This window comes from Cervus canadensis, chromosome 28, assembly GCF_019320065.1.
Source record: "Cervus canadensis isolate Bull #8, Minnesota chromosome 28, ASM1932006v1, whole genome shotgun sequence".
In the NCBI taxonomy this organism is placed as follows: domain Eukaryota; kingdom Metazoa; phylum Chordata; class Mammalia; order Artiodactyla; family Cervidae; genus Cervus; species Cervus canadensis.
This window is the reverse complement of record NC_057413.1, coordinates 38,525,104-38,552,834: the sequence shown is the minus strand read 5'-3', so window position 1 is coordinate 38,552,834 and position 27,731 is coordinate 38,525,104.

The following is a 27,731-nucleotide window of genomic DNA, read 5'->3' as shown; positions in this document are numbered from 1 at the left end:
TCGGGTGTGATCTGACAGCTCTCATGCAGGCTGGCGAGGCGGCTGGGAGGAGTGGGTGCTCCGGGCAGCTGCCCAGCACCCCCCACCATGCGGGCTCTTTGTACCTCCTGAGTCCTAACGGGGTGGGTCACGGTCAGACGAAATCCGGGCGAGGCTGGGCAGAAGCCAACAGCGCTCGCTCACCTGTCCCTCGGCCTCTGCAGCCTCCACCCACAGCTGGAGCTGGTCTTTGGTCTCCCCAGAGATCCCTCACAGTTTTGAAGATGAACATGTTCCTCTCTCCTGTAGCTTTCCGAGAACTGAGTCCCTGTGGCCTGTCTCTGCTAAACATCTTGTCTGCACTGCATGGGGTGGCAGTCGGGGGTAGGTTATTGAGTGCTTCTGAGTTTTGCATTAAGAAAATTATTATCACAGCAGAGTACAATAGAAAGAGGAAGGAAATAGAGTCTAGGTAAGCAGGAATAACAACCACCTGTTGAGATGAGAAGATATTTTTTTTCCTGTATAAATAATTTACTTGTTAGTTGAGCCCAAACTTGAAGCTATTGTTTTATTTTGCCTTTTTTTTTTTCTAAATATGTTTGCTTTTAGCTTTTGTTGTTGTTGCTGAGTGAATTGCAAACTAAGCACTGAGAGAAATTCAAGATGTTAAAGTGAAAAAGGAAGCTAAACGAGGCCAGATTGGAGAACAAATTGTTATTATTTTAAACTTATGGACCACCCAGGCTATGGCAAATTCTATTTAAGAAAATACAGAAACATGATTCCTTCCACTTAACTAACAATTTCAGGAAATATATATCACATTTTGCATGTGTTTTAGTCCACATACTGCCAATATTTAAGCTTGTTTAATTTGAGGAATTTCCTCTTAGTTTTCTTTCCCTTAATTTTTTTTTTTTTTTTGAGAGTGGTTCTCTTTCTCTTTTTAAAAAACTAGAGGCTATGAACAAATGATATTGTGTATGTCCATTATTATTGGGCTGAAAGTTGGTAACTAGAACACCATCTTTATGCTTCATAGAGCTGTTACCCCTTGCATCTTTTCAGAGTGTTTGCCTTTGCTCTAGAGTAACTGGCTGGTCATTATGTTTATTTTAGACTAAAATCAAATAAATCAGTTTGAACTGTAACATGTAAGCTTTGTGTTAACCATGAATATAGGAATAATGTTCAATCATGAGACAATTTTTCTTTTGCCTATCAAACTGCCAAAAATTACACGTAAAAATATTTAGTAGTAAGAATTCTCATAAAATGCTGATGAGAATGTCACTTCTGCTCACAGGAAGGACACCTGTGGACACAGCTGTGGTGGCCTCTGAGTTGCAGGTGACCCTACCCCCACCGCATCCCATAGACAGCGTTTTTCTCAAACTTTAACGTACCCCAGAGTCACCTAGAAAGCCTGTTAAGACTTGGATTACTGGGCCCCATGGCCACATCTCTGATTCAGTAAGTCTGGGGTGAGGCCTGAGACTGCGTTCTAACAAGTTCCCAGGTAACGGTGACCCTGGTCATCTTGCATCGACTTTAAGGATCGCTGCCGTATGCCAGGGGTCCTCGACCCTGGCTATACCTGAGGATCCTAAAAAGAATACTGGGGGGCCTCCCCTGGTGGTTCAGTGGTTAAGAAACTGCCTTGCAGTTTGGGGGATGTGGGTGTGATCCCTGGTCGGGGAACTAAGCTCCCACATGCTATGGAGCAATTAAGCCCATGGGCCGCAGCTAGGGAGTCTGCGCACGGTAAGGAAAGATCTCACGTGCCACAACTAAGACCCAACGCAGCCAAACAAATAATAAATACATTTAAAAATTGAAAAAAATCTATTCAAAGGAAAAAACAAGAATGCTGGGATTTCCCTGGAGGTCCAGTGGTTAGGACAGTGCACTTCACTTGCAAGGGGCGTGGATTTGATTTCTGGTCAGAGAATTAACATCCCACATGCTATGGAGCATGGCCAAAAATAAAAATTGATGCAAAAAAAACCATGATAAATTAAAAAAAAAAAAAGCTACTTTTGTTGTCAGAGACTATCAATGTTCATGTCTACTCCCAGGGATTCTAGTGTAATGCTCTTCAGGAGATTCTGAGGGGCACTTCAGGTTGAGAAACACAGCCTATTCTCAATTTCCTCGATTATCCAGAGGCACTATTAGAGTTGCTGTTTAACGTCCAGTCAAGCCTTCAACATTAAGGTGTTATCAAGATATTTTTATTTAACTTGGCATGCCCGTTGGTTGTGGTCACACCAAAATGTAAGTCATTAAGTGTTTATCGTCTCTCTGCTTTTAAATATTTGCCCATGATTTCTCTCCTCTAGTTCAGTCTCTCCTCTCTCTTCTCCTCACTGCCTCATCCCTCTTTCACCTTCCTGTTGCTTCCTCTAGAATTCTTCATTACTCTCTAGAGTTATTAATGATCTCTTCTCCTTCAGCCTCTCTACCACTTTTAAAACTTTGTCTCCTTGCTTTATCTGTAACTTGTTTCTGAACATAGTGCTTTTCTTTTCCTTTTTTAATTTCCTTTTTGGCAGCACTGCACAGCAGGGGGATCTTAGTTCCCCAACTAGGGATTAAACTCGTGCTTCCTGCAATGGTATCATGGATTCTTTTTTTTTTTTTTAAGTATTTTATTTTTTAACTATTTATTTATTTGTCTGTTTCGGGTCTTTACTGCAGCACATGGGATCTTTAGTTGAGGCATGTGGGATCTAGTTCCCTGACCAGGGATTGAACCTGGGCCCCTCTGCATCGGGAACACAGTCTTAGTCACTGGACCACAGGGAAGTCCCGGTATCATGGATTCTTAACCGTTTGGACCACCAGGGAAGTCCAATAGCGCTTTTCTTGCAGCTGTTCCAGATGCAGGCTGCATTTATGAAAGGAGACTCTGGGGCATTCTGCACAGAATCCTGAGATGGGTAAGCTATGCCCCCAGACCCCCTAAATTGCTTTTCCTACATACCTCATTTTACCCTTAACACTTTAATCCTTAGGCTGGGCATGGGTAACAATGTTTCCTCAGATATTCATGTTTTACTGTGGAAAAGTTTCAGATACCTTCAGAATAGGTTATGTGCCTTATGCCAGGAATCAGCTTCCTATTAAAGTATAATTGACAACATGATTCTGCTACATGTATCAAGACTCTTGAACATATTTATACCCTTTGGCACTTTGGTGGGCAGAGGGAACACAGGATAGAGAGGTGCACACCCGGGCCAAGCCCTCTCGTCTATTTCTCTCCTTCATGTGTGGAAAGCAAACTGTCTCCCCATTTTTTTCCATTCACCTCGTGATCCTGAAATTCAGTTCTCCCAGAGCTGTAGTTTTCACTGGGAGCAAGTCCAGGGTTGTTAGGAGAAGAGATGTTGATGTGTTTATTCACAAACACGCGTTTTAAAAAACTGTGTGTCGCTGGCCTGTGGGGTTTTTTTTTCTACACTCTTTCCGCCTGCACAGGATCTGGGTACAGTTTGGCTGGCATTTCCGTGAAGTGAGAGGAGCCCGAAGGGTGTGTTTAAGCCACAGTGGATAATTCTTTCTCTGATAAAGACAGACCTGTTCTGGCCAATGCACAGGAAGATAGGAGACACAGTGGGCTGGTGATAAGGGCAAAAGGCTAGGAAACTCAGAGTAAGAATTTTTTTTTTTTTACTTACTAGGCTTGTGATTGTGAGCCATTTACTTAGTTTGTGTTAGCCTCAGTTTTCTTCCCTGTGAAATGGGAACCAGTGTGTCTATTTTACTTTCCTCACAGAATGACTGACTGTGAGGATGAAATAATCGAATGTGTGTGCAAGTGCTTTGGAGTAGTAAAGTCCCATAGGGACTTCCCCGATAGTCCATGCTCCCAATGCAAGTGGCCCTGCTTAGGAAACTAGAGCCCAAGTGCTGCAACAAAGACCTGGGATAATAATTAATTATTAAGATAATAATTAAAGATAATAAAGATAACGGTTAAGATAAACTGTAGCTTTTGGCATTATAAAATGATTGAATGAAGATGAGTAAAAATGTCATAAACTTACTAGAAGTAAGATAAGAGATTTTGAAAATATGCTACTTAAACAATACCAAATATTTTACTATCCAAATAAAAACAGCCATCTCCTAAGCCCTTTTCCTTTTAGAATAGAGACTCTTGACTTTCAAAATATTACCCAGATTCTAGCTCGATATGGGAATGGTTTAGGTGTTCTACTCTGCCTACCAAGAATAATCTTGTTTATTTCACTTTAGAAAAAGAGACCAGCAAGTTTTAACATGGTGCCTGTGACAATGTTAATTGTCTGGAATGTCTCAATTTCTAGGGACCTCGCTGGTCATAAGGCCCTCACAAACTATAATGTTTATGGTCCCTTTAACTCTTCAAACCAAAAATTCTCAACCAGTATCTCCTTTTGGAGGGCAAGGGATATGAATATTCCTCCTAAGGAACATATGTCCCTTACGTTTTTCCTGCGTGGCAGTTCTCAAATCTGGCCCTCTTTCATCACCTCTAAAGCCATCCTCCGAACCTGGGCTTGCTTATCTTTTGCCTGGACACTTCCTGAGCCTTCCATATTGACAGCAGGAGGAGGTTCTGTGCTCACATTTTGACCTCGCTTCCGAGTGGTGCTAAATTATTCACTCATTCCTCACTGATTTCTATGCAGTTTCCTTCTCGTTAAGCTAAATCCACCCTTTGCCTGTATGTCTCCAGACCAAACACAGTATTTTGCTCATTTTAGGTTGTGAGTTCAGTTCAGTCGCATCTGACTCCTTGCAACCCCATGGACCGCAGCACGTCAGGCCTCCCTGTCCATCACCTACTCCCAGAGTTTACTCAAACTTGTGTCCATTGAGTTGGTGATGCCATCCAACCATCTCATCCTCTGCATCCCCTTCTCCTCCTGCCTTCAATCTTTCCCAGAATCAGGGTCTTTTCAAATGAGTCAGCTCTTCGCATCAGGTGGCCAAAGTATTAGAGTTTTAGTGTTGACATCAGTCCTCCCAGTGAACACCCAGGACTGATCTCCTTTAGGATGGACTGGTTGGATCTCCTTGCAGTCCAAGGGACACTCAGTACATGTTAAATCCAATTGAATAATTTTCTTGATCAAACTTGCAGTATAAACTGGACTCTCTGTGAGCAAACATAAATGTCCTTGCCCCTGTTGATATAAAACATGAGTTTAGAGTTTTCAGTGTAAATCCTGGAAAACAAACCACCTCGGTGAGATGGAAGACCAGTGATATGGGAGGTAAGAGGGTGACCATATCCTTCACCCCAGGATTCAGGAGAACACTCTGGGTTTCTCCTCTTGGAGAGATGGTCCAGGATCCCAGCAGAGAGGCTGGAGTTTGGCATGTTTAGAGGTGACAGTTGGCAATGTGTTTGTGAGGACAGGGTTGTCTCTGTACTGTTCACTGTTGTTTCTATACCAGCACCCAGAACAGCACCTGGCATGAAGCAGACACTCAATAACTATTTGCTAATGGCATGCATAAATGAAGACCAGATGATCCATGTGTTGTTAAATGCAGCAAAAAGTTTGAAAAAGCTCAGGGCTAACATGAAGTCATACAAGCATTCTGGAAAATGCTACATTTGGGGAAATGGAAAGTGAAAGCTGCTCAGTCATGTCCGACTCTTTGTGACCCCATGGACTGTACAGTCGATGGAACTCTCCAGGCCAGAACACTGGAGTGGGTAGCCTTTGCCTTTTCCAGCGGATCCTCCCAACCCAGGGATTGAACCCAGGTCTCCTGCATTGCGGTGGATTCTTTACCAGCTGAGCCACCAGGGAAGCCCAAGAATACTGGAGTGGGTAGGCTTTCCGTTCTCCAGTGGATCTTCCCAACCCAGGAATCGGACCGGGGTCTCCTGCATTGCAGGCGGATTCTTTACCAACTGAGCTATCAGGGAAGCCCTGTGGAAATTCAGGAATCTGTCTTTTTTGGAGTTCCTTGGTTCCTCCCAACAAAACACCATTATTGGCTTCCTACCTCCCAAATTCCCATCGAAATTCCAGAGTGAGCACGTGAAGAGGGAGACTCCAAGTTGACACTGTCCACGTGCCAAAAACATACCATGGTTTCTGTAGGGTCCTGTGTGATTATGCATTAGATGCCCATGAGCACTGTTGTTCTGAAAGCACTATGTGTCTGGGATGCAAATGGAAAAAGACCTGGCAGAACCCTCTGAGGGAGGCAGGCACCATGGCATGTTATTTGGCCTTCCTCCTCTGTTGCATGGGGCTTCCCCAGCGGCACAGCAGGAAAAAATCAACCTGCAATGCAGGAGACACTGGAGATGCGGGTTCGATGTCTCGGTTGGGAAGATGCCCTTTAGGAGGAAATGGCAACCCACTCCAGTACTCTTGTCTGGAGAATCCCATGGACAGAGGAGCCTGGCAGGGTACAGTCCGTGGGGTCGCAAAAGAGTCGGACTCTGTGGCATGCTTTATGAATTCCCAAAGTCTTCACCAGCATCCACCCAGAGGCCACATCCTCAGTGTCCTCTGTAGGGTACCCTTCCCTGTTCCATCAGGAGGCTGTGATTGCTGCTGCTCCTCTGTCTTCACTCCAGTCCATGAAGAGAGGAGAGGGTGGCAGTGACATCCAGCCTAGGAGGCGTGGGGATGAGCTGGAAGGATGTGCTTCTCAGGAGACCACCCCTAGAGGCGCCCATGTGGGGTGGGGAGAAGCTGAGCAGGATTATAGGCAAAGAACTGCCGTGACCCCGGTGGTAAGGGGAAAGAGGTGTTGGGGAAACACTGAAACTCTGACCAGGCAAGACAGTAGCCACTTGCGTGAGTTTTCTTGACAGCAGGACGTCTTGGTCAGGAGCACAGAACTAACAGACTGCCAACAACTGGAAGAAATTGGGAGAAGTCGAAAGGAGAGAGATGATGCCAGCTCATATGTCCTACCAACCCACCAGAATCCTCGCTGGAATCCATCTTGACGGAGAGATGTGCACACCACCAGGAAGGACCCTGAGTCATGATGACTGGCCAGAGACGACCCGGAAACCTACCCAGTTACCATGACGCCTGCACGTGTGAGCCACGTGTGGAAGAGCTCTCCTGGGTTCTCTGACCTCCTCCTGCTCTCTGACCAGGTGTCCTTCCCAATGGAGTCTCTTGTTTTGTCAGTCCGTGTGTCTCCTCTGACCATTCATTTCCGAGTGTTAAACAAAAGCCCATTCTTTGGTCCTGGAAAGGGCCCCCCTTCCTGCAACAGAGTTACAGGAAGCCGGAAGGTTTAGATGGAGGGCTCCCCTTGCTGGTATCCAGAGGAAAGCTGGGCATGCGGTAACCTGGAAGGGACTGTGATACAGGCAGAATGGAGAGATATGTCTGAACACATGGTCTGAATCCTTCATAACTCTACCAGGAAGTCTCCTTCCTTCCCTGCCGTTGCCTTCCACACTGTAGAGTCAAAACCAGAGGCCCGGGAGAAGAGGCAGGACACAGCTGGTCTCTAAAAGCCACTCCCTGTGGGCTGGAGTCTCTCTGGTTCACTGATTTCTCCCAAGGCCCATATGGCTGTCACCAGAGAAGAGCAATTTTATGGCTCATTGATGAGTACATGAACCTACCTCAACCCACATGTTTTGAGGAAGTACGTTTTCTTCCTCTCTGGAAGGAGTTCCCTTTCAATGTTTTGTTTCCTTAGGGATTGTTTCTTGTGATAAAACGCAGTAGTCAAAGATCACCAGAAACAAATCAATATTTCAACAAAGTTAGGTTTATTTCATTCTCTTCCTTGTCCCCTCCCTCCTGAGAGATTGTATTAAACCACAGAAACATGATGAATAAAGATCATTTACAAGTATATTGTTTCTCAGTGCCCAACAGGTGATACAAAGGATGAACTGCTGTCCTGAAAGAGGATTCTGACCAGGGACAGAATCTGACTAACCCTACACAGCGTGCCTTCTGGAAAGGTCAGGTTTCTGCCTTCCCCAAGGTCAGTTTCCTTTACCTCTTTCAGGCAAGGGCTGTCAAAGATCAGCATATAATGAATGATGTGCCTGGCAAGTAAATGTCTTTCTAATATGGACAACCTTGAAAGAAAATGTAGTAGCAGATTTTTTTCCCTTTAGTTCTTTCATCTGTTATGTGTATCAACAATACACACAAAAAGTCCAGAGTCCAGAAACCAATAAAATTAAGCTGAAAAGTATCCCTCAGTATATTACTGTACAGCCTCATTTTATGTGATTTCCCCCCCCCCCTTTATTCTTAGAAAGTCATGAAATTCAAGATCTGTGAGAGTCAAAAAAAAAAAAAAATCTGTGAGAGTCAGCAGTCCTTATGCTTTTTTCTTGTTTGGTTTTTTTTTAGTTGAATTAACTTTTTAAAATTAAAAAAGTGTTTATTTATTTATTTATTTACTGCACTGTGTCGAATCTTTGTTGTGGAATGGGACACATGGGTGCTCCATGTGGGATCTTAATGCTCCGACCAGGGATTGAACCTGTGTCCTCTGCATTGCAAAGTGATTCTTAACCATTGGATCACCACAGAAGTCCCTTCTTGTTGTTTTGATGTTAGTAGATTTAGGAAACAAGCTATTCATTCATTCAGATGAAGTTACCATGCCATTGGGCATACAGAATAGAGACAGATATGGACCTGACCTCTTAGGAATTCAAAGCCCCAGGACACCCTTCCTTCATTGTGCTTTAGCACCACCTCTGAAACAAAGCAGCAACAGAATACTTCTCTTTTGAATATATGCCATGTACATGACTCACTCTATTTATGACTCTTTAAAAAAAAAAAGAGGAAGTTCCTAGGGTATTGTGCAGATTAAGCAAAAGGTAGTTGTGATAGGTTGCAAAAATAGCCACAAATTATTTCATCCCCATACGCATCCCCTTTTGCAATGTGAATTTATGGTCTTCCCCTCAAGAAGTTCATTCTGTTTCTCCACCCAGTAAATCTGGGCCTGGACATGTGACTTGGTTGGCCAGCAGGACAGAACAAATGGACTGTGAGTAGAGACTTGAAAAATGCTTGTGCGTCAGGCTCGCTCTCCTGCTGCACTTGGAGCCGTGTGGACGAGCTGGAGCTCCCTTGCTGGATGGAGAGAGACACAGGACCATGGACACATCACTCCAGCAAACATATGTCACCCACCGGAGCTGTGATGGAAGCCACCCTAGACCACACAGCTCCAGCTGCCCCACCAACTACCATTAGATGCCTGAGCAAGCCGGCACACACCAGTTGGGCAGACTCAGCCTGGCAATCCCCACTGGCAAGCTTGTGTTGAATTCTTTCTAACCAACAGAATTGTGCAAAGTAATAAATTTATTATTTTAAGTCACATTTTGGGGTGCTGTTCTGCAGCAAAAGCAATTGATACAATCCAATTTTTTAATCTTTTAACACAAAAATATTTAATTTAACCTATCCTAACTAAAGGCTTAGGATGAGTTCAGAAAGTAAAAGTTTAAGTAGTCTATACTGTAAAATTTCTTAAGACTGCCTGTTAATCCTATTGACATTTTTACCTGAGGATTTAAACAATTGGGAGAGATCCTAAAAAAAAAAAAAGATGCTTTATGGAGGTGTGATTGATATACAAAAAGCTGGAGATGTTTAAGGTATACAACTTGATGTGTTTGGGAATTGGCAGAGATTGTTATTGTTTATTATTATTATTATTTGTAGTACTGGTCCAAAATTGAAACTGGTTAGGGGTAAGATTTCCAGTTAATAGAGGTATAGAATCACAGCTTATTGTCCCAGCTTTTACTCTGACTCTGCCCAATATACTGCAAATCAATGTTTACTTCATGAGTGGTATTTAGTGTTTTTCAATTAAAAACCAAGCCGTGTTTTTAATATGGAAATTACTATGATGAGTTATACCCACTGTCTATCCATCGCTCACTCCCTCTATGTGTTGGCAGTCAGGCTGCGTTCCAGGACTTGGTAGTTAGCACCCTTGGATATAAGCCCGTGGATGCAGCAGTTGTGTCTGTGCTTTGCTGCCTGCTACTCCTCCATCCTCTGGAATCGGGTTTCACTCTACTACAGCAAGGAGGGCCTCTGCTCACGGTCACAGCTCTGTGCTGCTAAATCCAGTGGACTCTTCCAACTTCTATTTTCACATCTTAGCCGATGTGCCCTGATGGCCAGTTCCTTCTTGAAGTATGTTCTTCTTGTAGCTTCCGTCACACTGTCATCTTCTGGTTTTCTTCCTATTGCCCTTAATATGCCGTAGCCTCCTTTGAGGGCTCTTTTGTATCCCTTCATCCTTTAAATATTGATGTTCCTTCAGGGTCTGTCTTGGGTCACCTTCTATTTTTATTACACACACTCTTCCCCCAGCAATCTCATCCCTTACACATGTTCTTGTCTTCTATGCAAATCTCTTCTGAATTAATGTCTTTATTTGAAATCTCTCCTGAGCATCAGAAGTCAAGCCATTCACTGAGCAGCTTCTCTCTGATGGCTCAGTCTCAGCCTGTCCCAGACTGAAGGCTGAATCCTTCTCCCCTCCCCCTGGCCACACACTGTTTCCTTTTGCCCCCACCCACCCAATTCATCAGCTCCTTATATGGACCAAACCAGTGAGCAACACAACCATCCTTGTGATTACTGAGGAGAGCAACCATCTTTAACTTCTCCCTTGCCTCTACCACAGTCCTAAATTAATAGACTAATCCTGTCCATTTCTCCCTCTCAATAGCTCTTAAATAAATCAAGTTCTCTTTAGCTTTCTCTCTCTCCAGTTCAGAGAATGTGTGCTCCCAAATCACCTGTCTCTATCCCAGCCAAGTCCCAGAATGCCAGACACTTGAGTCCGTTGTCCTTTTCATTTTGCCAGGTAGTACCTGCCTTGAAGCTGCAAAGAAAAGTGCGCTGGATGACTTAGTCTGAAAAGGCCAGAGGGCTTGGAAATGTGAGTGTGTGTATGTGAAATCTTATTTGCTTAAAAATTTGATCCAGGGAGGAGCCAAGATGGCGGAGGAATAGGACGGGGAGACCACTTTCTCCCCTACAAATTCATCGAAAGAACAACTGAACCCTGAGCAAACTTTACAAGACAACTTCTGATCTCTAGCAGAGGACATCAGGCACCCAGAAAAGCAGCCCATTGTCTTCGAAAGGATGTAGGACAAAATATAAAAGATAAAAAGAGAGACAAAAGAGCTAGGGATGGAGACCCGTCCTGGGAAGGGAGTCTTAATAGAGGAAGTTTCCAAACACCAGGAAACCCTCGCACTGGCGGGTCTGGGGGAAGTTTTCGAATCTCGGAGGGCAACCTAACTGGGAGGAAAAATAAATAAAACCCACAGATTACGTGCCTAAAAGCAACTCTCAGCAGAAAAGTACCCCAGACTCCCACATCCACCACCAGCAAGCGGGGGCTGAAAAGAGAGGAGTGGGCGGCATTGCTTAGGGTAAGGACCAGGCCCGAAGGCCCTGAGGGCAATTGGAGGGAGCTAACGTGAGATAGCAACTTAAACTGTGGGACAGCAAAAGAGAGAGAGAAAATTAACCGGCCTGAACACACTGCCGGCCGTTCGCAGAACAAAGGGACTGAGCAACTCCAGAGAAGAGCTATCCGGTGGCGGACCGGCCCATCCCTGCTGCAGGCAGGAGGCAGGGGGGAGGGGAAAGGGGCAAACTCGGCCCCAGAGACGGCACCCCCCTACCACAATGCAAACAGGCCTCCAGTTTCTATCTAAAGACTTCCTGAGATTCTTGATGGTCGACATCCGCTGGGAGGGTCACGGCTAAACACAAGGCACACGCACCCGACTAGTGCAGGTGGAAACTGAGGCTGGGACCATGGAGGGGAGAAGGCACACTGCACCCGGGGAGAGTGCGCCCGTCAAGCTCCCGGCTGCCTGAGCTGCTCGGGTGGGGAAGGCACAAAACGCAGGCGCAACTGAGTCTGTGCTTTTGTGGAGTACCCGAAAACTGGAACCGCACGCAACGCAGGGCCCGCTCCATATAGAGCAGCCGGGAGCCTGAGCAGTGTAGATGGGGAGAGCACACACCGGTGAGCGGGGGCAAACCCAGGGTGGCCGGAACACTGTGAGTGCTCCCCGCACACAGCGATATCTGTCTGCAGTGCCCCTCCCTCCCCACAGCAGGACTGAACTAGTGAACCTGAGCAAGAGACCACCTCCGCCCGCCTGTGTCAGGGCGGAAATTAGACACTGAAGAGACCGGCAAACAGAAGCCAAATAAACAAAGGGAACCGCTTCAGAAGGGACCAGTGCACAGATTAAAATCCCTGTAGGTAACACCGACTACACCGGAAGGGGCCTATAGATATCGAGAAGTGTAAGCTGGAACGAGGAGCTATCTGAAACTGAACTGAACCCACACTGACCGCAACAGCTCCAGAGAAATTCCTAGATATATTTTTACCTTTTCTTTTTCTTTTCTTTTTTATTTTTTCTCTTTTATTTTCTTTTAAAATTCCCTATTACTGCCCCATTACTCCTTAACTTTCATTTTCATATATTTTTACGATTTTTTTGATTAGGAAAAAAAATTTTTTTTCTTGTTTTCTTTTTTTCCTTTTCTCTCTTATTTTTCTTTTAAAGTCTTCTATTACTCCTCTATTACTCCTTAATTTTCATTTTCATTTCACTATAACCTTGCAAAAAAAAAAAAGAGAAGCCCTATTTTTAAACCAAACTTCATATATATTTCTAAAATTTTTTGTGTTTTTGTTTTTAATATTGTATTTTTAAGAATCTAACCTCTACTCTAGATTTTTAATCTTTGTTTTTCAGTATGTGATATAAATTTTGGACATTTAAGAATCCAATATTCAGTTCCCATTTTTATTCAAGAGTGTGTTGATTACTCTCTCCCACTCTTGACTCTCCGTTTTCTACCTCAGAACACCTCTATTTCCTCCTTTCCCCTTCTCTTCCCAATCCAATTCTGTGAATCTCTGTGGGTGTCTGGGCTATGGAGAACATTTTGGGAACAGAGAACTGCATAGATCAGTCTTTCTCCTCTTGAGTCCCCCCTTTTCTCCTCCTGCTCATCTCTATCTCCCTCCTCCCTCTCCTCTTTTTCATGTAATTCTGTGAACCTCCCTGGGTGTCCCTCACGGTGGAGAATCTTTTCACCATTAACCTAGAAGTTTTATTATCAGTGCTGTATAGTTGGAGAAGTCTTGAGACTACTGGAAGAATAAAACTGAAATCCAGAGGCAGGAGACTAAGCCCAAAACCTGAGAACACCAGAAAACTCCTGACTACATGGAACATTAAGTAATAAGAGACCACCCAAAAGCCTCCATACCTACACTGAAACCAACCACCATGCAAGAGCCAATAAGTTCCAGAGCAAGACATACCACGCAAATTCTCCAGCAACGCAGGAACATAGCCCTGAGCGTCAACATACAGGCTGCCCAAAGTCACACCTAACACATAGACCCATCTCAAAACTCATTAGTGGACACCCCATTGCACTCCAGAGAGAAGAAATCCAGTTCCATGCACCAGAACACCGACACAAGCTTCCCTAACCAGGAAACCTTGACAAGCCAATCATCCAACCCCACCCACTGGGTGAAACCTCCACAATAAAAAGGAACCACAGACCTCCAGAATACAGAATGCCCACTCCAGACACAGCAATCTAAACAAGATGAAAAGGCAGAGAAATACCCAACAAGTAAAGAAACATGAAAAATGCCCACCAAGTCAAACAAAAGAGGAGGAGATAGGGAATCTACCTGAAAAAGAATTTAGAATAATGATAATAAAAATGATCCAAAATCTTGAAAACAAAATGGAGTTACAGATAAATAGCCTGGAGACAAAGATTGAGAAGATGCAAGAAATGTTTAATAAGGACCTAGAAGAAATAAAAAAGAGTCAATTAAAAATGAATAATGCAATAAATGAGATCAAGAACACTCTGGAGGGAACCAAGAGTAGAATAACGGAGACAGAAGATAGGATAAGTGAGGTAGAAGATAAAATGGTGGAAATAAATGAAGCAGAGAGGAAAAAAGAAAAAAGAATCAAAAGAAATGAGGACAACCTCAGGGACCTCTGGGACAATGTGAAATGCCCCAACATTCGAATCATAGGAGTCCCAGAAGAAGAAGACAAAAAGAAAGGCCATGAGAAAATACTCGAGGAGATAATAGCTGAAAACTTCCCTAAAATGGGGAAGGAAATAGCCACCCAAGTCCAAGAAACCCAGAGAGTCCCAAACAGGATAAACCCAAGGCGAAACACCCCAAGACACATATTAATCAAATTAACAAAGATCAAACACAAAGAACAAATATTAAAAGCAGCAAGGGAGAAACACCAAATAACACACAAAGGGATTCCCATAAGGATAACAGCTGATCTATCAATAGAAACCCTCCAGGCCAGAAGAGAATGGCAGGACATACTTAACGTAATGAAAGAGAATAACCTACAACCTAGATTACTGTACCCAGCAAGGATCTCATTCAGATATGAAGGAGAATTCAAAAGCTTTACAGACAAGCAAAAGCTGAGAGAATTCAGCACCACCAAACCAGCTCTTCAACAAATGCTAAAGGATCTTCTCTAGACAGGAAACGCAGAAAGGTTGTATAAACGTGAACCCAAAACAACAAAGTAAATGGCAACGGGACCACACCTATCAATAATTACCTTTAATGTAAATGGGTTGAATGCCCCAACCAAAAGACAAAGATTGGCTGAATGGATACAAAAACAAGACCCCTATATATGCTGTCTACAAGAGACCCACCTCAAAACAAGAGACACATACAGACTAAAAGTGAAGGGCTGGAAAAAAATATTTCACGCAAACGGAGACCAAAAGAAAGCAGGAGTCGCAATACTCATATCAGATAAAATAGACTTTCAAATAAAGGATGTGAAAAGAGACAAAGAAGGACACTACATAATGATCAAAGGATCAACCCAAGAAGAAGATATAACAATTATAAATATATATGCACCCAACATAGGAGCACCACAATATGTATGGCAAATGCTAACGAGTATGAAAGAGGAAATTAATAGTAACACAATAATAGTGGGAGACTTTAATACCCCACTCACAACTATGGATAGATCAACTAAACAGAAAATTAACAAGGAAACACAAACTTTAAATGACACAATGGACCAGCTAGACCTAATTGATATCTATAGGACATTTCACCCCAAAACAATCAACTTCACCTTTTTCTCAAGTGCACATGGAACCTTCTCCAGAATAGATCACATCCTGGGCCATAAATCTAGTCTTGGTAAATTCAAAAAAACTGAAATCATTCCAGTCATCTTTTCTGACCACAGTGCAGTAAGATTAGATCTCAATTACAGGAAAAAAATTATTAAAAATTCAAACATATGGAGGCTAAATAACACGCTTCTGAATAACCAACAAATCATAGAAGAAATCAAAAAAGAAATCAAAATATGCATAGAAATGAATGAAAATGAAAACACAACAACCCAAAACCTATGAGACACTGTAAAAGCAGTGCTAAGGGGAAGGTTCATAGCATTACAGGCTTACCTCAAGAAACAAGAAAAAAATTCAAATAAATAACCTAACTCTACACCTAAAGCAACTAGAGAAGGAAGAAATGAAGAACCCCAGGGTTAGTAGAAAGAAAGAAATCTTAAAAATTAGGGCAGAAATAAATGCAAAAGAAACTAACATAGCAAAAATCAACAAAGCTAAAAGCTGGTTTTTTTTTGAAAAAATAAACAAAATTGACAAGCCATTAGCAAGACTCATTAAGAAACAAAGGGAGAAGAACCAAATTAACAAAATTAGAAATGAAAATGGAGTGATCACAACAGACAACACTGAAATACAAAGGATCATAAGAGACTACTACCAGCAGCTCTATGCCAATAAAATTGACAACTTGGATGAAATGGACAAATTCTTAGAAAAGTATAACTTTCCAAAACTGAACCAGGAAGAAATAGAAGATCTTAACAGACCCATCACAAGCAAGGAAATTGAAACTGTAATCAAAAATCTTCCAGCAAACAAAAGCCCAGGACCAGATGGCTTCACAGCTGAATTCTACCAAAAATTTAGAGAAGAGCTAACACCTATCTTACTCAAACTCTTCCAGAAAATTGCAGAAGAAGGTAAACTTCCAAACTCATTCTATGAGGCCACCATCACCCTAATTCCAAAACCAGACAAAGATGCCACAAAAAAAGAAAACTACAGGCCAATATCACTGATGAACATAGATGCAAAAATCCTTAACAAAATCCTAGCAAACAGAATCCAACAACATATTAAAAAAATCATACACCGTGACCAAGTGGGCTTTATCCCAGGAATGCAAGAATTCTTTAATATCCGCAAATCAATCAATGTAATACACCACATTAACAAATTGAAAGATAAAAACCATATGATTATCTCAATAGATGCAGAGAAAGCCTTTGACAAAATTCAACATCCATTTATGATAAAAACTCTCCAGAAAGCAGGAATAGAAGAAACATACCTCAACATAATAAAAGCTATATATGACAAACCCACAGCAAGCATTACCCTCAATGGTGAAAAATTGAAAGCATTTCCCCTGAAATCAGGAACAAGACAAGGGTGCCCACTCTCACCACTACTATTCAACATAGTGTTGGAAGTTTTGGCCACAGCAATCAGAGCAGAAAAAGAAGTAAAAGGAATCCAGACAGGAAAAGAAGAAGTGAAACTCTCACTGTTTGCAGATGACATGATCCTCTACATATAAAACCCTAAAGACTCTACCAGAAAATTACTAGAGCTAATCAACGAATATAGTAAACTTGCAGGATATAAAATTAACACACAGAAATCCCTTGCATTCCTATACACTAACAATGAGAAAACAGAAAGAGAAATTAAGGAAACAATACCATTCACCATTGCAACAAAAAGAATAAGATACTTAGGAGTATTTCTACCAAAAGAAACAAAAGACCTATACATAGAAAATTATAAATCACTGATGAAAGAAATCAAAGAGGACACAAACAGATGGAGAAACATACCATGTTCATAGATTGGAAGAATCAATATCGTCAAAACGGCTATTCTACCCAAAGCAATCTATAGATTCAATGCAATCCCTATTAAGCTACCAACGGTATTTTTCACAGAACTAGAACAAATAATTTCTCAATTTGTATGGAAATACAAAAAACCTCGAATAGCCAAAGCAATCTTGAGAAAGAAGAATGGAACTGGAGGAATCAACCTGCCTGACTTCAGGCTCTACTACAAAGCCACAGTCATCAAGACAGTATGGTACTGGCACAAAGAGAGAAATATAGATCAATGGAACAGAATAGAAAGCCCAGAGATAAATCCACGAACCTATGGACACCTTATCTTTGACAAAGGAGGCAAGGATATACAATGGAAAAAAGACAACCTCTTCAACAAGTGGTGCTGGGAAAACCGGTCAACCACTTGTAAAAGAATGAAACTAGAACACTTTCTGACACCATACACAAAAATAAGCTCAAAATGAATTAAAGATCTAAATGTAAGATCAGAAACTATAAAACTCCTAGAGGAGAACATAGGCAAAACACTCTCCAACATAAATCACAGCAGGATCCTCTATGACCCACCTCCCAGGATATTGGAAATAAAAGCAAAACTAAACAAATGGGACCTAATGAAACTTAAAAGCTTTTGCACTACAAAGGAAACTATAAGTAAGGTGAAAAGACAGCCCTCAGATTGGGAGAAAATAATAGCAAATGAAGAAACAGACAAAGGATTGATCTCAAAAATATACAAGCAACTCCTGCAGCTCAATTCCAGAAAAATAAATGACCCAATCAAAAAATGGGCCAGAGAACTAAACAGACATTTCTCCAAAGAAGACATACAGATGGCTAACAAACACATGAAAAGATGCTCAACATCACTCATTATGAGAGAAATGCAAATCAAAACCACAATGAGGTACCATTACACGCCAGTCAGGATGGCTGCTATCCAAAAGTCTACAAGCAATAAATGCTGGAGAGGGTGTGGAGAAAAGGGAACCCTCTTACACTGTTGGTGGGAATGCAAACTAGTACAGCCACCATGGAGAACAGTGTGGAGATTTCTTAAAAAACTGGAAATAGAACTGCCATATGACCCAGCAATCCCACTTCTGGGCATACACACTGAGGAAACCAGATCTGAAAGAGACACGTGCACCCCAATGTTCATCGGAGCACTGTTTATAATAGCCAGGACATGGAAGCAACCTAGATGCCCATCAGCAGATGAATGGATAAGGAAGCTGTGGTACATATACACCATGGAATATTACTCAGCCATTAAAAAGAATTCATTTGAATCAGTTCTAATGAGATGGATGAAACTGGAGCCCATTATACAGAGTGAAGTAAGCCAGAAAGATAAAGAACATTACAGTATACTAACACATATATATGGAATTTAGAAAGATGGTAATGATAACCCTATATGCTAAACAGAAAAAGAGACACAGAAATACAGAACAGACTTTTGGACTCTGTGGGAGAAGGCGAGGGTGGGGTGTTTTGAGAGAACAGCATCGAAACATGTATATTATCTAGGGTGAAACAGATCACCAGCCCAGGTTGGATACATGAGACAAGTGCTCGGGCCTTGTGCACTGGGAAGACCCAGAGGGATCGGGTGGAGAGGGAGGTGGGAGGGGGGATCGGGATTGGGAATACATGTAAATCCATGGCTGATTCATGTCAATGTATGACAAAACCCACTACATTATTGTAAAGTAATTAGCCTCCAACTAATAAAAATAAATGAAAAAAAAATTGGATCCAACTGCATCTATAGTAATTTCTAGAGCTTCTAAATTTCTCCATTTACTTTCTAGAGCTTCAGATCTACTTTATAGCTGATAGTAATCATACTCTGTGCTGTGCTTAGTCGCTCAATGGTGTCCGACTCTGCGACCCCATGGGCTGCAGTCCACCAGGCTCCTCTGTCCATGGGGATTCTCCAGGCAAGGATACAGGAGTGGGTTGCCTTGCATTCCTCCAGGGGATCTTCCAAACCCAGGGATCCCACCCAGGTGCTCCTGCATTGCAGGTAGATTCTTTACCAGCTGAGCTACCCGAGAAGTCCAATCGTATTCTACTTAGCAGCTAATAGGATATTACTAATACTATAGGTAGTATACTATTAACTTATTACTAATGTGTAGTAGTATACTATAGGATAGCTATAGTTAATAGCATAGATTGCATTTTTCCCTTCATAATTTTAGCTTTTAATTGCCTATGTTGAAGCTCAAATGTTTGTTTCCTAATTTCTCACTTTCTTGAAAGTTGTTTCTTCCAGTCTGCTGGAATTTTTCATCCCCGTATTTGCTTGGCATTTTTTTACCCACAAGCTGTCTAGTGGACACTGCAGAGTTATGATTCTGTAAGTAAAATCAAGAGCAATCTTTCAGCTGTTTGATGACTTCTCATTACTTACAGTTTTTTTTTTTTAAACTCTGAAAAGTGCTCATTTATTTTTACAATTTCCTTTTTATTCTTGCTCAAAGGATAATTAAAATCCAGAGGACATCTTTTGAAACTTTCCTTATGTAGATTCACTAATATTTTGGACTGAGTAAAATGACGGGTTGTGGGAATATCTTGATGATTCTTTTTGTTTTCATATGTTTTAAACCGTGTATCGGGTACCATTTTGCCATTTTCTACTGTTCAGGCAACTCACTGCAAAAGACCCTGATGCTGGGAAAGGTTGAAGGCAAAAGGAGAAGAGGGTGGCAGAGGATGAGATGGTTGGATAGCTTCATTGATTTAAGGGACATGAACCTGGGCAAACTCTGGGATATAGGGAGGGACAGGGAGGCCTGGTGTGCTGAAGCCCATGGGGATGCAAAGAGTCAGACACGGTTTAGTGACTGAACAACAGCAATAATTGGGTTCTGTGTGTTGATAGGCCTGTAGAAGGTGGTAGTGCAATTTGACAGCTGGATGAGGGCTGGAATTCAGATGCATGGCATGTCAGGATAGGTGTTTGTTCTCAGTGGGTATGTGGGGCACCTTCTTGGGCCCCATCTGGCATCTCCAGCCAGAGGTGCAGGTGACCTGGCAGTATCTGGACTCAGCTGTCCTTTGAGCCTCTGGCTGGCCTGTGACCTCTCTGTTCCTGCTGTCGGGGAGGTTTCCAGGAACTCCCTGGGACGTGGGGACAGAGGCACATCTCAGCTCTAGGAGCATGACACTCCGTGCGGCTGTTTTTGACCACAGAGGGGTGGGAGCCACGGTATGGTGCGAATAAATGCACTTTACTTGACTTTTTCATCCTCACTCTCCTGCTCCCTCAAGCATAGGGAAAAGTATTTACATAATAATAAATAGTCTTCAGTGTGGTGAGGATTAAATAAGATAAAGTGGGTACAGGTCTATCAAATAGTAGATACTCAATAAATGTTAATTTTCCTCTTTGTTCCTACACTTACAAAATTGTGATAATGAATGTCATTATTTTGTTTAGCTCTTTTTGTTGTTTTTACTACTAGGCTGGAAAAATAATTCAAAGAAAATAATCTTTTAAACTCAAAACTCTTGAAAAGTTGAAATTAATACTAACCAATGACCAATAACTACAGCTAAGAAGTACAGCTGAGATGGGGGCATCTCTGGTAGCTCAGCTGGTAAAGAATCCACCTGCAATGCAGGAGACCCTGGTTCAATTCCTGGGTAGGGAAGTTCCCTTGGTGAAGGATTAGGCTACCCACTCCAGTATTCTTGGGCTTCCTTGGTGGCTCAGTTGGTAAAGAATCCACCTGCAATATGGGAGACCTGGATTTGATCCTGGGCTGGGAAAAATCCCTTGGAGGAGAGCATGGCCACCTATTTTTGTAATCTTGACTGGAGAATCCCCTTGGACAGAGGAGCCTGGCGGGCTGAAGTCCATGGGGTCGCAGAGTCGGACACGATTGGACAGCTAAGCACAGCACTGCACATAGCTGAATGTCCTGTGTGTGGTCAGAAAAACCTAGAGTCTGGTTCTGGTCCCACTGATGACTTAGCAACTAAACTACAACGGAATGACTATCTGCTTCACTTTGGAAGATTTGTGGTGACTCACACAACATCGGATGAGGAAATAGGCTTGTTCCAGCTCCTAGCAACTGTTGGTGGAGGGAAGGAAGAAAGAGGGAGAAAAAAAATGTTTTAATAGTAACACAGTCAAGATGAAATTTGTTCCTAGCTTTCACTTCAAGTAGGAAGTGATTCTAATAACGAAAATTGGCTTGAAACCTCCCCACCCACTTAGTCCTGGCTGCAAAATGATGCTCTGCTGAAAGTACCCTGTGCCTCCAGATGCCACAGAAGCAGGGTCAGAGCTCAGCGATTCACAGCCAGGGATGGACAAAGCCTTTCCTTACGGCCAGCCGATACTAACTCAGTCTTCAAAGAATTCCTGTGAATAAGCCAAGAAGTAAAGCTAACTCGTAGAAAGATCACTCCTAAAGATCCCAAAGCAAGAAACAGGTATCTCAGTGACAGAGTGGCATAAGCATGTTGTGTGTTACATGGTGAAACCAGACTGAACCCTAACTAGTCTCTTCACTAAGAATTTTTGGAAGGAGGAGCTAACAAGGATATCAAAACAGACTCTGTGTCCTTTGGAGTTTGTTGTACGTGTTTATGGAGAATGAACTGCGTATAAACCTCAGGATTGGGGGACTTCCCTGGTGGTCCAGTTGTTGGGATTTTGCCTTCCAATGCACAGGTTGCAGGTTTGATCTCTGTTCCAGGAGCTGCTGCTGCTGCTGCTAAGTCGTTTCAGTCATGTCCGACTCTGTGTGACCCCATAGCCGGCAGCCCACCAGGCTCCCCCATCCCTGGGATTCTCCAGGCATGAACACTGGAGTGGGTTGCCATTTCCTTCTCCAATGCATGAAAGTGAGAAGTGAAAGTGAAGTTGCTCAGTCGAGTCCGACTCTTCGCAACCCCATGGACTGCAGCCTACCAGGCTCCTCCGTCCATGGGATTTTCCAGGCAAGAGTACTGGAGTGGGGTGCCATTGCCTTCTCCCGGTTCCAGGAGCTAGGATCCCACATACCTCGTGGCCAAAAAACCAAAACATAAAACAAGCAGTATTGTAACAAATGGACCATTAAAAAAAATGGTCCACATTAAAAAAAAAAATCTTTATAAAAAAATCTCAGGATTGGGTGTCATTTCCTTCACCCTCACCAATTGCTTTCTTTCTTTGAGAATTCTGAGTTAGTTATTTTGGGGGTTATTTTCATTTTTTTTTTTTTTGGTCTTTTTTAAAATTGTGGTGAAAAAACTATATAACATTCAATGTTTCATCTTAACAGCTTTTGAGTGTTAAGTATATTCACATTGTTGTGCAACAGGTTTCTAGAACTTTTTCATCTTGCAATACTGAAATTCTGCACCCAAGAAACACCAATTCCTCCCTCTCAGTCCTTGGCAACCACCTTTCTACTTTTTATTTCTATAGTTTTGACTTCTTTAGATATCTTATGTGAGTGGAAACACACAATATTTGTCCTTTTGTGACTGGCTTATTTCTCTTAGCATAATGTCTCCAGGTTCATCTATGATTTAGCATGTGACTCTTTAGCAGGGGTTCACTCTTTTTAAGGCTGCAGAATCTTCCATTGCTTGTTCAGACCATATTTTCTTTATTCATTCATCTGTTATTGGACATTTAGGTTGCTACCACCTCTTGACTATTGTGAATAGCACTGCCATCAACGTAGGGATGTATCTTTTTGAATTATGGTTTTCTCTGGTTTTCTATGGTTATATACCTAAGAGTGAAATTGCTAGGTCATATAGTAGTTCTTTTTTAATTTTTCATAATGGCTGTACCATTTTACGTTCCTACCAAGAGTACATAAGGGTTCCAATTTCTTTCCATCCTCATCAACACATTATTTTCCGTTCTTCTTACAGTGGCCCTCCTACTGGGTATGAGCTACCTACTGGGTATCTTATGGTTTTGATCTGGGTTTGTCTTATGACTAATGATGCTGAGCATCTTTTCATATGCTTGTTCACCATTCTTTTGTCTTCTTTGGAAAATTGCCTATTCAAGTCCTTTCCCCATTTTTTACTTAGGCTATTTGTTTCTGTTGCTGTTCCTTACATTTTCTGGATATCAACTTGTATATGCCAGATACATAATTTGAAAATATTTTCTCCCATTTTATTGGTTGACTTTTTTTTTTTTGGATTCCAAGAAAACAGGAGTTTACTAAGGTTTAGGCGTCAGAATGACTGCACGTAATAATTAGGTTTAATTGACAATGCTTTCATTCTAGTGATTGCTTCCTTTAATACACAGAGTTTTTAAATTTGATATCATCCCATTTGTCTATTTTTGCTTTTGTTGCCTGTGCTTTTGATGTCATGTCCAAGAAATCATTGCCAAATCCAAGGTCCTGAAGCTTTCCCCCTATATTTTCTTTTACGACTTTTATAGTTTTAGGCCTCATGTTTAAGTCTTTAATCCATTTTAAATTAATTTTTGCATTTGATGTAGGGAAGCCCTCAACTTCATCCTTTTGCATGTGGATATCCAGGTTTTCCACAATCAGTTGTTGAAGAGACTATCCTTTCCCTATTGGGTAATCTTGTTGCAAATTATTTGTAAAATAATCATACATGTAAGGGCTTGGGCTTCCCTGGTGGCTCAGTGGTAAAGAACCTGCCTGCAACCCAGGAGATGCAGGTTCAATCCCTGGATCAAGAAGATACCATGGAGGACGGCATGGGAACCCACTCCAGTGTTCCTACCTGGAGCATCCCATGGACACAGGAGCCAGCGGGCTATGGTCTATAGGGTTGCAAAGAGCTGGACACAGCTGCAGCTACTGAGCACGCTCATAAGGATTGGCTTCTGGGCTTTCTAGTCCTCTCCGTTGGTTGGTATGGAACCAATAGCTTATGGTCTATACGGTCTCACGCTAGTACCACTTCATCTTAATTACTGTTGCTACACAGCATGGTTTGAAATCAGAAGTACAAGGCCTCCAGCTTTGTTATTTTTAAAGATTATTTTGGCTATTCAGAGTCCCTTAGATTCCTTATGAATTTTAGGATGGTTGTTTCTTTTCCTGCTAAGAGTGCTGTTGGGGTTTTGATAGGGATTGAACTGAGTCTGTAGATCACTTTGGGTAGAATGGACAGTACAACACTCTTTAGTCTTGCCACTCATGAGAAATTTTGCTACTATAATAAATGGGATTATTTTCTTAATTTCTTTTTCAGATAGACTATTGCTAGTGTATAGAAATGCAAGTGATTTTTGTATATTGATTTTTTTTATCCTGCAACTTTGCTGTAATCTTTTATTCATTGAGACAGTTTTGTTTGTGTATGTATGTGTGGAGTGTTTAGGATTTTCCACGTGTAAGATTATGTCTTTTGCAAACTGAAATAATTATACTTCTTTGCCAATTTAGATGCCTTTTATTTCTTTTACTTGTTTGCTTTCGAGTTTCCAATGTTGAAATTAAGATTCTAGCCTATGGTGCAACAGAGGGTGAAGAAAAACCAGGACCCTTGCTCTTCCACAGGCATCTTTGTATAAACAAGAGAGAAGCCAGCCACTTCCTCCAGGAAGCTCAGCCCGCAGCTGGGTGTGTGCGTGGAAAGCAGAGCACAGGGTGAATTTTGACCCCTCTCACCCCCTGATTGAATATTCCTGGGTAGTGGACACGTGAATCACTTCAAATCCTCGTGACCTCTCCTCTGATTCTAGCTGCAGGTGCAGGGACCAGTTCTGAGCAGGCTTCCCTGGATACTGCCGCCTCTGCAACCCAGGCCTCTTGTTTCTTGTTTGGGGGCTTTAGTGATTCTCTTCTTGGGGGCATCCATAGGAGCCTTCTTGGCACTCACACATGTGCAAGGCTGGGGGTGGGGAGGAGTGACAGAGAGGACGAGAGGGTGGAGAGAATAATGGTCCACGAGGCAGCCCTTGACCCATGGGGCTGGGGGTCAGTGAGCAAATGCTCTGCTATCTCCACAAGCCCCTGTGGAAGTGTCTTTTCTTTATATATATATATATATATATATATATACATTTATTTATTTGGCTACACTGGATCATAGTTGCAGCATGCGGCATGCAAATTCTTAGTTGGGGCCCACAGGATCTTTAGTTGCAACATGCAGGATATAGTTCCCTGTTCTGGGAACCCGGGCCCCCTGCATTGGGAGCCCAGAGTCTTAGCCACTGGACCACCAGGGAAGTCCCTCCATGGAAGTTTCTGAGACATGTTTCATAAGAGTTATCAAAGGGCTCCTCAGGATAGAGCAGCTGATGGTCTGAGCTGCGCCTTGGGGGACCCTCCGTAAGGCCTGTTTGTACCCCTGCGGGCAGCAGCCCTGACTGTGACCTCTGACCCCACTGTTTCCGGTTATGCCTCAGAGAGACTCATTTGTTGCGGAGGCTTTACATTTTGCATAACCGGTTCACATCTCTGAGTTCTAGCATCCTCTTTATAAAATGAAAGTGAAAGCATTTAATAAATGTATTCAAGTGTGAAGCTCAAAATGCTTTTTATCATTAAATATAAATCGCTATGCTGTCACACCTCACATCCACTACCATATAAATGAATACTTGCCTTTGTAAATAAAAAGTCATTTATACAGATCTCTAGACTCAGGATAATGGGCAGTGAGTGTTTTAGGCTGAGCTGCTGATTCTAGAGAAAGCGCACTGCTAATTCCTCTTTTTATCTTTATGGAGGCAGCAGGATTGTTGAACTCGGCCACCTGACCTGGCCTTCATCGTGGCCAGAAGTTTATGCCAACTCTGATCCCTCGGTCTGTGCGGTTTGGCCTGCCTGCCTGTGTCCCATTTTAAGCAGCGCTCATTCTAGATGGGATTTTGAAAATTTTTGGAGCCTGATGATGCCAATCAGGAGAAGGCAGCTTCGATCTCTTCCCCCAACCCGGCCCCCAGCACCACTCTGCATCCCACCCTCAACGGAGTCTCCCCTCTGCCAGTACATCTACAGTTACTACTTTGTGGCACCAAAAAGCACCTGTACTTAGACACTGCTATATCGGACTTTTATTTTCAGTCTCAGAAACAGCTTGTCATTCACAGATGAAAGAAAACACTGAATAAAACCTCCTTTCTTTCTACATTACAATATGACTAAATTACCGTCACTCACTGAAATATCCCTGCTCTTCATTTGATGCCAAATATTTCACAACTGGAGTCAACCTAGTATCAGAGAAAATTGTTTTTATCTGCATAACCCAAGATGACTGTGTTAGTGACTTCACATCGTCATGCCTTTGGAAATGGCGTGTAGGCCCAGTTCTGTTCCTGCCACTTCATTCCTAGTTTATAAAAGCTTCTAGTTTATAAATGGGACTGTTGGACTAGACACACCATCTTCTCTAAACTTCTGTGAGTGTCTCCTTTGCGTCTGGATCAGCTGAGCATATCCCTGGGTTAAGATATTGGGAGTAGTGTGTCTTCCTTCCTTCCACCTCACTTGTCCTTCCATCCTCCCTTTTGATTGCTTGCAAGTCATAGCAGTCCTTTGCTCTGACTCTTACCGTGGCATATCGTCCTGGGTGTCAAAGCTTTCCTCAGTCAAGGCACTATAAACACGCCACGGGTCTTCCCCCTGTGCTCCTGTTCAAGGACTACATTAAATGCAGAGTCTTCCAGCTCAGGTCCAAATGTCCCGACTTCTCTATAGTAAGATAATGCAGTAGTGAGCGTGGCGATGATTTTCATCCAATGCCCTCCCTTCTTTCGTCCACTTCCATGGTCACAGACTGGACTTCTGCTGAATGTTCAGTGAGAACGAGGCAGGGGCTGCAGGAGGGGCTGATGCAGGCCGCAGTGGTTTCGCCAGGTGAGAAACGCCTTCATGTCGTGTCTGTTAGTCGTGCGGTTGCAATGCCGAGGGGCGATGGTTGACTTGAGGGCATGTGCTGCCCAGGCTGGATGACCGGAACAGCAGACATCTATTTCTCACAGTTCTGGAGGCTAGAAGTTGAAGATCAAGGTGTTGGCAGGCTTGGGGTCTTCCAAGGCCTCCACCATCGGCTTGGAGACGGCCGCCTTCTCACCGAGTCCTCGCATGGTCTTTCTTCTGTGTGTGCACTTCTGTGGCTCTCGGGTGCCCAGATTTCCTCTTATAAGGACATCAAACCAGACTGGATTAGGGCCCACCCTGTCAGCCTCGCTTTAACTTAGTCACCCTAACTCCAACCCAGTCACATTCTGACTTACTGAGGATTAGGGCTTCAACACAAGAAGTTTGGGGAACATAATTCAGTCCATAACCCTCTCCATGTACTGGGTGAGCTAAAGTAGTAGCTCTAGGAACTTCATGAGAATAAAATTGTGATAAGAAAAGAGCATTTTATAAAAATTTGTATTGGAAAAAGTGTGCTGAATTATTTAAATTTTTCTAATTCATTCCATGTGTGTTGTGTTACACTAGGTGCCTCAGAAGGAAGGAGTACCAGGGTCAATAGTTATTTGATAGGTGTTGGTCAGACTGATTTTTTTCCTACTTGTTCTAGTCAACTGCTGAAAGGAATTCAAGTTTCTGGTTATCACTGTGGATTTCTCTACTTCTTCCTTTAGTTTTGTTGCTTTTCACTTCATATATTTTGAAACTTTAATATTAGAGGCATACATATTCAGGATTATGTCTTCCTGATGGACTGATTCTTTTATTGTTATGAAATGCTTCTCTGTCTTGAAGTCTAC